The 10,826-nt window shown below is 34.7% G+C and overlaps 1 non-coding gene across 1 annotated transcript; it reads left to right on the top strand.

Annotated features, from left to right (window-relative positions):
* The first annotated feature begins 756 nt into the window (after window positions 1–756).
* On the top strand, window positions 757–863 carry LOC128039403 (small nucleolar RNA R71). Its single transcript, XR_008193906.1, has one exon. It is a non-coding gene; the product is annotated as a small nucleolar RNA R71 (small nucleolar RNA).
* The last annotated feature ends 9,963 nt before the right edge of the window (window positions 864–10,826 follow it).

Here is a 10,826-nt window from a genome sequence, read left to right as displayed (position 1 = left end):
ATGTTAACACTTTACAATGCTCCTTCCCTAGATTCCTCAGATTCTCCATATCACTAGGTAAAGGACCTTGTGGTCAATTTTTGAGTTCAGTTGCAAGCTGGCCCACTTGATTCTCCAAATTCCTTAGAGAGGCATCATTTTTCGCCATGTATACCTTCAATGGATTCTCTAGGCCATTGGATGGTTCAGCTTGGGTTGGTTTCTGAGCTTATCAGGAAAAACTAGGTTTCTGGGTAGATCTAGGTTGGACATAATTGTTACCAGTTCCTACCCCTTGGTTGCTCCAGGAAAAATTTGCCTAGTTTCGCCATGATGGATTATAGAAATTGGATTGTAGCCCTTGCCTTCCTCGATTTTGGTTCTAGTTACCTATGTAATACACAGATTCAGGGTTCGAAGGACATTCTTCGAACAAATGTCCTTCCCAAAAAAAAACAAAGGCTACATTTTCAAATTGATTTAATGGTTGTCTGTAAAACTATTACACCCATTAGTAGTAAGATTTTTTAACCTTAAGGATATTGATGATACTTGAGATGCGAGTGAAGTAAGAGTGTCTACTTCATTTATTCCAGCGACTCGTCTTCCTGATGCTGGTTAATTGGTTGGCCACTGATAATTGTTGCTGGCAATCCTCTCAATGATTTCATAAGCCTCATTATAAGACTTATAGCACCATTAGCAGAAGAGTCCACTACCATCCTCGTGTGAGCATTGAGACCAGTATAAAATGTCTCAAGTTGTATGCAATGTGGAATTCCATGATGCGGGCACTTTCGTAATAATTCTTTATACCTTTCCCAGGCTTCATACAATGACTCATCATCCATTTGGTGGAAAGCAGTGATCTCGTTCCTCAACTTAGCATTCTTGGTAGGCAAGAAATACTTCATAAGGAATTTTTCTACTAACTCTTGCCATATGGAAATTGAGTTTTGTGGTAATGAGTTCAACCAAGCTTGAGCTCTGTCCCTTAGTAAATATGGGAATAGTTTCAATCGTAATGCATCTTCAGGTACTCCAGCTAACTTGAAAGAATCGCTCACCTCCATAAACAGTCTTAAGTGTAGGCGAGGATCTTTGATAGGCATTCCACTAAATTGGTCCACTGTCAGAAGCATCTAGAACATGACTGGCATCAACTTGAACTGTTGTGCCTCAATTTCGAGTCTTCTAATACCCGAATTAAGATCATGAAATACTGGCATGACATACTGTCTTAAAGCTCTATCCCTATCATTAGCAATAAGGATACGATTTTGAGTAAGGTTTGCTCCGTTTCCTTGATGCGGATTTTCGAAGTTCATTTCTTCAGTCCTTCTCTGACTTGCTTGTCTTTTTCTCCGTTGAAAAGTTCGTTCAATCTCAGGGTCTACAGGGAGTGAATCGATGATTCGGTCAATAATCATAAACACCTGAAATAATTACAGAAAAATTAACTAAGTTAAAATTTGAACAGAAAAATAAACCAAAATGCAAAACTAACAACTTCACAAATAATGACTTTTTAAAACACAGTCCCTGGAAACGGCGCCAAAAACATGGAATGACGGAAATGTGCAAGTGTACACAATCGCAACAAGTAATAAAGTGACCAGTAAATGTCGAGTTATCGTACCCACAGGGACTGTGAAATAATTATTTATGAATGCTATTGAAAACACTTCGGTGAAGAAAAATATTTTGTTTGAGAGGATGATTAAAAATTAAGATTTTAAACTAAGTAAACTAAATAAATAAATCTCAAATGCACGATTTCAAAATACAATTTTAATCAAGATGACTTAATTGTGTTAGACTAATTACATTTCTTAACTTAGAATTATTAAACTCATGTTTATATTGTTACGAATAAGTTCACGGCAACTCAGTAATTTGCTAACTTATGAACATACTCACCTACCAATATCCATTCATCTCTTGACTATATCCCTATGTCAATTCAACCGATTAAACAAACCTTAATAGGCAAATATGTTGTTGCACATACATACTTATTAAATCAAAATAATCTCTTGTACATATCCCTATGTCCATTCAAACAATTAACTCGATTTAATAAGCACATAAAAGACTATGTGAGGTAATAAAGTATCGTTACCTTGAAACAGTTTAATCACAATAATCTTGCAAGTTATGCAAGACAAATTTATCGTTAGATACCGTTGCTAATCTAACCCTCAGCTACCTTAAATGATTAAACATGCACTGATTAAGTAGTGTGTCCATTAATTACAATTTCAATCTGTTTAGATAATTAATTCATTAGTTACCTAACAATTGTAATGCATGAATAAATTAGTCATGATTTTACTTAATCAAGCATCTTACCGAGGCCTATAACAACATAAACACAATTTTAATAATTTTAATAATTTTAACAAACGAAATACAATCAACCTAACACGAATTAAATTCAAGCTAAATTGATTAAATTAACCATTCCAACAACATAAATATTCATAGATATGATCAGCATAACAACAATAAAAATTAAAGAGATAGGGAACAAGAACCAAATCTGGTGTTTTTCCGTGGCTTGACTAGTTGTTCCATTCTTCCTTCTCTGTTGTCCTCGTCGACCAAGGTTGCTATGAACACTTAATTGCTGCTCCAAATGGCTACTGAATGCCCCTTTCTAAAGAGGGGAAATTTACAAGAGAGTAAGGGAATTTTGGAATGGAAAAGAAGAGAGAAAGTGGAGAGAAGAGAGGAAAGATGTGAATGCTTGAGGTGTGTTTTTCAAATGACCAGCCTAAGGGGGATTTTAGAGCTGAGGGGGGCTGCTAAAAATAACTACAATTATCAGCCAAAGAGCCCTCCCTTGGCCGGCCACACATGTGGCAAAGTTGATAGTTTCAACTTTGCTAAATTAGGCTTAAGGCAAATCCATAAAGCCAACAATTGTGGAAGGGTTTGAATGCAACTTGAACAAGTCTTCAAGGGTCTCTTTACAAGCTTAAATAATCAGTTAATAAGCTAGTTTGTATCAGCTCTTGGGACGGTTTTTGGGCTGTCTATTTCTTGGTCAGTTCGGTTCACTTGGTTCAGTTTAACTGGACCACTTTTCCATAATTAATTAATAGTAATTTATTAACTCAAATTAAATTGGATATAAATTAAAATTAATTATATTATGAATTAATACATATTATTTTAGATCGTCGTAGACTAAAATTTAGTTCACCTCGATACTTCAAATTGCTTCTCGGTTTTGTGCTTCTAGCAGTGTCTGCCGAGCTATTTTTGCCCTTTGTGAAAATCTGTCAAAAATAACCAAAATTCATCAAAATTAATTATAAAATTAACTAAAATTAAACATGTTCATATTTTAAGTGCACTTTAATTATTTTGTAAAAATTAATTATTTTTTCGACAAAAAAATTATCAAAACTATATGATTTTATGTTAAAAAGGTATGTAAAAATGTGTAAATTTCCATGTTTCCATACCCTCATGTTAGTATCGATATCTACGGACACATTTTGTTAATTTTTCTAAATGGACCATATGGACATTAACACTCATTTTTAGGATTATTTTTTATATTGTTTGCATGCAACATTCATAACTAACAAGAATAATTGACTTAAACCTATACGAATCTTGAAATAGAAGACATTTTGCTCATACTTGTTGTATATGACATGAGACAGTGGTAAAGATATTTCTTGGCTGAAAGGTACTAATCCAACTGTAGCTAAGTATTGGTTGGAAGGAGTTGAAAGGATCCTGGAGCAAATGTCTTGTACTGATAAGGAAAAGCTGGGTTGCACTGTGTCCTTACTCGATTGTGAGGCTTATCGCTGGTGGAATAGGTTAGGAGAGGTACTGTTACTGATATATTAACTAGGATTTACTTTATTGAGGTTTTTAAGAAGAATTTTATGGGTGAACAGTATATAGAGGCTCGTAAGCATGAGTTTTTGGATTTGATTCAGGGTGATCTATTAGTAGTTGTTTATGAGGCTGAGTTTGTACGACTTAGTTAGTATGCTCCTGGGATGATACTTTTTGAGAGAGACCGTTGTAAGAGGTTGCGATTTGGGCTTAATCGTGAGATGCAAGTTTATTTGGCAACTCAGAATGTGGAGATGTTTGATAAGTTGGTTGAGAGAGCATAAAGCTAGGGTAGATTTTGAAATTAAGCGAATTACTCTAAGGAATAGTGATGGTTTAGAAATTGTTGTTATTAGTGAGACTGATTTTATGTCTAATGTGGTTTCGACTATGAATTCTGTTAGTAAGGAGTTAAGAGTTCAAGATATTAGCATAGTTAAGGATTTTCCTAATATGTTTCTGGAAGAGTTATCTTGTTTGCCACTGGATGGTTAAGTTGAGTTCGGAATTGAGCACTATATTGGTACTGCACGTGTCCATTACGCCTTACTGCATGGCACCAAAAGATCATAAGGAATTGAAGATTCAGTTACAAGAGTTACTTGATAAGAGGTTTATTCAACAGAGCGTATCTCCGTGAGGTGCACCAATTTTGTTTATAAATAAGAAGGATGGTACAATGCAGATGTGTATTGATTATAAATATTTGAACAAGTTTACAATTAAGAATAATTTCCCTTTGCCTCGAATTGATGATTTGTTTGATCAGTTCCGAGGTGCAACAGTTTTTTTGAAGATTGATCTTAGATCTAGGGATTATCAGTTGAAGGTGTAGGAGTATGATGTGTTGAAAACTATTTTTAGGACTCGGTATGGGAATTATGAGTTCTTGGTGATGCCGTTTTGATTAATCAATGCTTCTGCCGTATTCATGGATTTGATGAATCGAGTGTTCCATTCGTATTTGGATCAGTTTGTAGTTTTTATAGATGATATTTTGGTATATTCTCGTTCTAAGGAGGATCACGATGAGCATTTAAGGGTTGTTTTGCAGATTCTGCAAGATAAGCAGTTGTGTGTGAAGTTAACTAAATGTGAATTTTGGCTTAAGAAAGTAGCGTTCTTAGGTCAGTTGTATAGACAGAAGGGATTTGAGCAGATCCTAAGAAGATTGAGGCATTCTTAGAGTAAAAGCCACCTAGGAGTGTTATTGAAGTTAGGAGTTTCTTGGGTTTAGCTATTTATTATCGTAGGTTCGTAGAAGGGTTTTCTCTTATTGCTGCACCCTTAACAAAACTTCTTCAGAAAGAGGTGACGTTTGAGTGGACTGAGGCTTGGCAGAAGAGTTTTGAGTAACTTAAGGAAGTTTTAACTAAAGCAACAGTGTTGATTCAACCAGAACCTAGAAAGGATTTCGTGGTTTATAGTGATTGCCTCGTATTTGGGTCTCGGTTGTGTGTTGATGCAAGAGGGAAAAGTTGTGGCTTATGCTTCAAGGTAATTGAAGACTCATAAATGCAATTATCCTACTCATGATTTGGACTTAGCTGCTGTGGTTTTTGCACCTAAGATTTGGCGCCACTATTTGTATGGAGAGAAGTGTGTTATCTATATGGATCATAAGAGCCTTAAGTATCTTGTCACCCAAAAGGAGTTGAATTTAAGGAAAACACGTTAGATTGAGTTGTTAAAGGATTATGATTGTGTGATAGAGTATCATCTTGGCAAGGCGAATGTAGTTGTTGATGCTTTGAGTAGAAAGTCGATGGCAAATTTGAGAGCTATGTTTGCACGTTTAAGTTTGGGTAGTGATGGTGGTTTGCTAGCTGTACTTCAAGTAAAGCCAACTTTATCACAACAAATTAATGAGAAGCAACCTTTAGATGGGGAGTTATTGAAGAGGATAAGACAGGTTGAGCAAGGTATTAAGGAGGATTTTCATGTTGATGGTGATGGTATCTTGAACTTTCGAGGTAGGTTGTGTGTGCTGCATGATGTAGAATTAAGGCAAGTGATTCTTACCGGGGTGCTTAGTAGCCTAATAGTATGCATCCCGGTAGTGGAAGGATGTATCATGATTTTAGAGAAGTTTATTAGTGGCTTGGTTTAAAATAGGATGTTACGGATTTTGTAACTTGATGTTTGGTTTGTCAAAAGATGAAAGTTGAACATCAGTTTCCTTCGGGTTTGATACAGCCGATTGCGATTCCTTAGTAGAAGTCAAAAAGGATTACTATTGATTTTGTTTTAGGTTTATCTTTGACTCCATCGAGGAAAGATTCTGTATGGGTTATAGTTGATCGGTTTTTGAGGAGTGTGCATTTTTTAGCCGTACTTACTGACTATTCTTTACAAAAGTTAGTAGAGTTGTATATTGTTGAGATGGTTCGTCTTCATGGGGTTCTAGTTTCAATTATTTCAGATAGGGATCCATGGTTTACATCGAGGCTTTGGAAGAGTTTGTAAGAAGCTTTAGGATGGAAGCTTAGTCTTAGTACGACTTATCATTCGCAAACAGATGGTCAATTTGAAAGGGTAATACAAGTTTTGGAAGATATGTTACGAAGCTGTGTGATCGAGTTTAGTGGTAGTTAGGAGAGATATTTGCCTTTGGCAGAATTCGTTTAAAATAACAGTTATCGAGCTATTATACATATGGCACCTTTTGAGGCATTTTATGGAAGGAAGTGTAGAACTCCTTTTTGTTGGATGAAATTAGATGAAAGGTGAGTTGTTGGACAAGATTTAGTTCACAAAATTGAAGAGAAGGTAAAGTTGATTTGTAATCATTTAAAAGCAATGTCTAATAGGTAGAAATCCTACTCGGATTTGAAGCTAAGAGATATTGAGTTTCAAGTTGGTGATAAGGTGTTCTTGAAAATGTCACCTTGGAAGAACGTTTTGAGGTTTGGTAGGAAGAGTAAGTTAAGTCCGAGATATATTGGACATGAGAGGGTTGGTTGGATAGCTTATCGTCTCAAGTTGCCACCAGAACTTAAGCGAATTCATGATGTTTTTCATGTGTCGATGTTGTGGAAGTATTGTTCAGATCCGTCGTATATTGTGCTAGTTGAGGGAGTTGAAATTCGACATGATCTTACCTATGAAGAAGAACTAGTAAAGGTTTTAGCTTGTGAAGAAAAGGTCTTGTGTAATAAAAGAGTTCTGTTCGTTAAGATTTTGTGGTGCAACCACAACACTGAAGAGGCTACCTTGGAAGGTAAAGAGGCAATGAGGCAACAATATCCTTATTTGTATAGTTCAGGTAATTTTGAGGACAAAATTCTTTTTAAAGGTGGAGAATTGTAACACCCCAAAATAGGGCCTAGGAGTTTTAGGGGTATTTTAAGAATTTCAACTTTAGAGTGCTCAAAATTTTGTAGCATGGTAAATTGAGATTCTATTCATCTATGGCATCTTAGTTGTTAAGTCAACTTTTGAAAAAGTGTTTTAAAAACCTTTAATTTTAGAAAGAGGACTGATTTGTAACAAAGTAAAAATAGAAGGCATTTATGTTGCAGTTTTACCAGTTTATAAAATTGAACCTATTTCTTCCCCATCAACATGTTTTTACGTTAGTTTCATTTCCCTTCATTGTGCTTGTGGTCCCTTTGATTTCCCTAGCTCTCTCCACTCGATATCGATTACCAAATTATAAGCTTTTATTTCTCTCAACACCCAGGCCTTAAACATCCATAGAATCTCTTTAAAACATTCAAAAACTCCAATGATTCGATCATCTTCGCCAAATATGGGTTTTTCGAATTTGTGTCAAAACTCGCCAAAGGTAATATTTCGAATTCTTATGAGGTTTTTGTGTTATCTAGTCCTTGAAACTAAAGTATTAGCCATTGAATCACAAGATTTTAATAAAATCCAAAAATGGAGTCATCAATGGTGGATTCCAAAATTTTGGGTTTAAAGTGTTTTTCTATTAGTTTTAATGTGATTAAGAGGTTTTTAAACTTATATTGATGTTTTGTTGATGATTTCTCATGTTTTAATGAATTTTGTGAAAATTTCTTAACAAATGTCGAAAAATGTCGATACTATGAACTGGGCTTTTTAGTGTAATTTAATGGTTGGGAATTAGGCACAGATAATTAATAAGATGAACATAATTCATTTTAGGCGAAAAGGTTAAGCGTAGACCGAGTTGTGTGTATTTTAAGTTTGTTATGTTAATGGTTTTGAGCTACTTGGAAACTCGACTTGGGCTTGTGTTTTAGTTGGTTTGAGTGAATCCTTGGCTTATTTGACTGTTTTTATTATATAATTTTTGTGTGTGAAGCCTTGGATTCATTAGGGCATTCAACCAGTTAAAGAAAGAGCTAGATTAAGCTTTCAACTTCTCGACAAAATCAATGGTGGTGAGCGTTTGGAATCATTGCTCATACACATAACAAACAAAGTAGGGACACACAGTTGTGTCCCAGCTCGTGTCTATGCTCGTGTAACTCACTGACTTGGGTCACACGGCCAAACCACATGCTTCTGTGCCAGGCCGTGTACCCCTCGAAATGGCCTCACAAGTCTGTGTGCCCGGCCATGTGCTAAGCCGTGCAACAGCCTGACTTGCAACCCTTTGAAAGCTACAAGGGACAAACGGTTGTGTCTCTTGGCCGTGTGTCATACACGGCTGAGACACACGCCAATGTCTCTTCCCGTGTGGACGAAAGATAGGCCATTTTCAAGCCATTTTTCTCACCCAACTTATCATGTACCTACTAGCACTTTTGCACATATTACAAGCCTTAAAAAATGCACCAAAACAATGCATAATCAAACCATTCAAATAAGGTATAACAACATATAACCAATATGCCAAATGACACCTCAAACTCCTCATGTAAACATGTACCATTACATATTCAAATTAGCCAAAATATTCAACTAACTTTTGATTAAGCTTGCATCAACAACAGACCATTTACTTTACCTAACAAAACATACCGAATATACCATTCAACAATTTGCACCAAAGATCACATATGTCATTTATAGCAAATGTACCAAATTACCACATTTATACCAACCACAAAACATTTTTAATATGCATACTTAATCAATCATTCTAACTTAAACTTTTTTAGCATAATAAGACATGTTATCAACCAATTCAAGGCCATTTATATACATACCAAAAACCAAACCTTTATCAACATTCAAAATACCATAATCACAACCAATATACCATAACACAATACAAACCATATGGCTATTTCAACAACCAAAACACATAGGCCAAACATTAGCCACAAATGTCTATACATGCCATTATAACCAAAATCAAAACACCCAAAAGTACCAATAGAACCTGATCAAGGTTCTGATAATTTAAAAAGTAAAGGAAAACAACTACGTAAGTAATGGATGCTTAGTAAGCTAGTATAAATTTTAATTAGATCAATCCATTTCAATTTATATATATAAAGAGTAATCCTATACCGATACGGCAAGATTCATGAAACCATATTCAACAACTTGCAAAGTGAATAAATTCACAGTATCAGACATACATATCATCCCTAACATAGGAGGATATTATAAAACTTTAAACCCTTTCAAATTTTCTTATTTTCATTTGCATTTCATTAATTTCCATTGCATTTACTCTCATTAGCTCAAATAACAACATCAATTCAATTCATCATTCCCTTTTTCATCATTCTACACTTCAGGTATGAACTTACTATTTCATTACCTTTCGACACCCGTTTCATATGCATAACACACAAGACATAAGCATATCATTCAATCATAGCCACAAGCTAGTGCATTTCAACATAATTCTTTTTGGAACTAACCACATAATAAACCATTTCAATAGGAATTACATAATTTAAACCTTACCACCCTTTCATGATCACAAGCATATTTCCATTTAGGCATCTACCATTTCAATGCATAACTTATAAGTTTAACGTGGCATAACAACCACAACTTGGCCAAAGCCAAGCATGTACACCTAACATGTTAGCCAAATAAACATATAACATAAAACATTATAAACATGGATGAGCACAACATTTATTCATGTATCATATACATATATCATCCATTTCTACTTTCAATAAACCATGTAATACCATTTCAATGAAATTCACATGTATTTATATCTTAGTTCAGATCGAACTCTTACCACTTCATATCCGAATAATGCCCGTTGAACCATTTAGAATACCGTTGGATACCCGAGATAGCTCACACATAGTGTGCTAACTCATATAACTCTAATATGTCAATTCATGTACATGTATGCTCATACAAGCTATGAATTTGTATGCTCACTCAAGTTGTAGATCGGTATGCTCTTACGAGCTATAAATCAGTATGCTCACACAAGGTGTGGTTCATAACGTAGCTATATGATGCTGCTCACAAGAGCTGTGGAGTATCTGCAACACATGCAGGACCTCAGCCATCGATAGGACATTCAAGACCAGTACCCAAATCATGTAAACCCTAATGACATGTCATTTGTATCCTATGAATTCCTAAGGTTCAAACGGGGCTCAGTAATCATCATACATCATTGAATTAATCAAAATTAATCAAAATTAAACAAAATACAATTCATACAAAGTTACCTGGCCAAATTGCAGAAATACCAAAGTATAGGGGCATTTTGGTAATTTTCTATTTTCATCGATTTCCACCCGATCTTCATCTAAATTAATAATTCCATTCAATATATTAAGTTAGACAGTAAAATAATTCATTTTATGCAATTCAATCATTTTTTACATTTTTACAAAATTACCCCGAAAGTTTTACTCAAGCTCGTACCTTCGATTTTGAAACTGTTAAAGATTTTGAATGTTTCCATTGATGAATCTTGTGATTTTTTATGTTAAATGACGAATTTGAAATGTTGATTGATAATTAAAAGTTTTTTGTTAGGTGATTTTTGATGAATTTATCGATTAGATACTAAATCTTAAAATAATAAAAGTTAAAGGATTTAATGTGAAATTGTAGTATGA

The sequence above is a fragment of the Gossypium raimondii genome, chromosome 2, assembly GCF_025698545.1.
Source record: "Gossypium raimondii isolate GPD5lz chromosome 2, ASM2569854v1, whole genome shotgun sequence".
In the NCBI taxonomy this organism is placed as follows: Eukaryota; Viridiplantae; Streptophyta; class Magnoliopsida; order Malvales; family Malvaceae; genus Gossypium; species Gossypium raimondii.
Note: the sequence above shows the minus strand (reverse complement) of the source record. Positions and strands in the feature narration are given on the sequence as shown.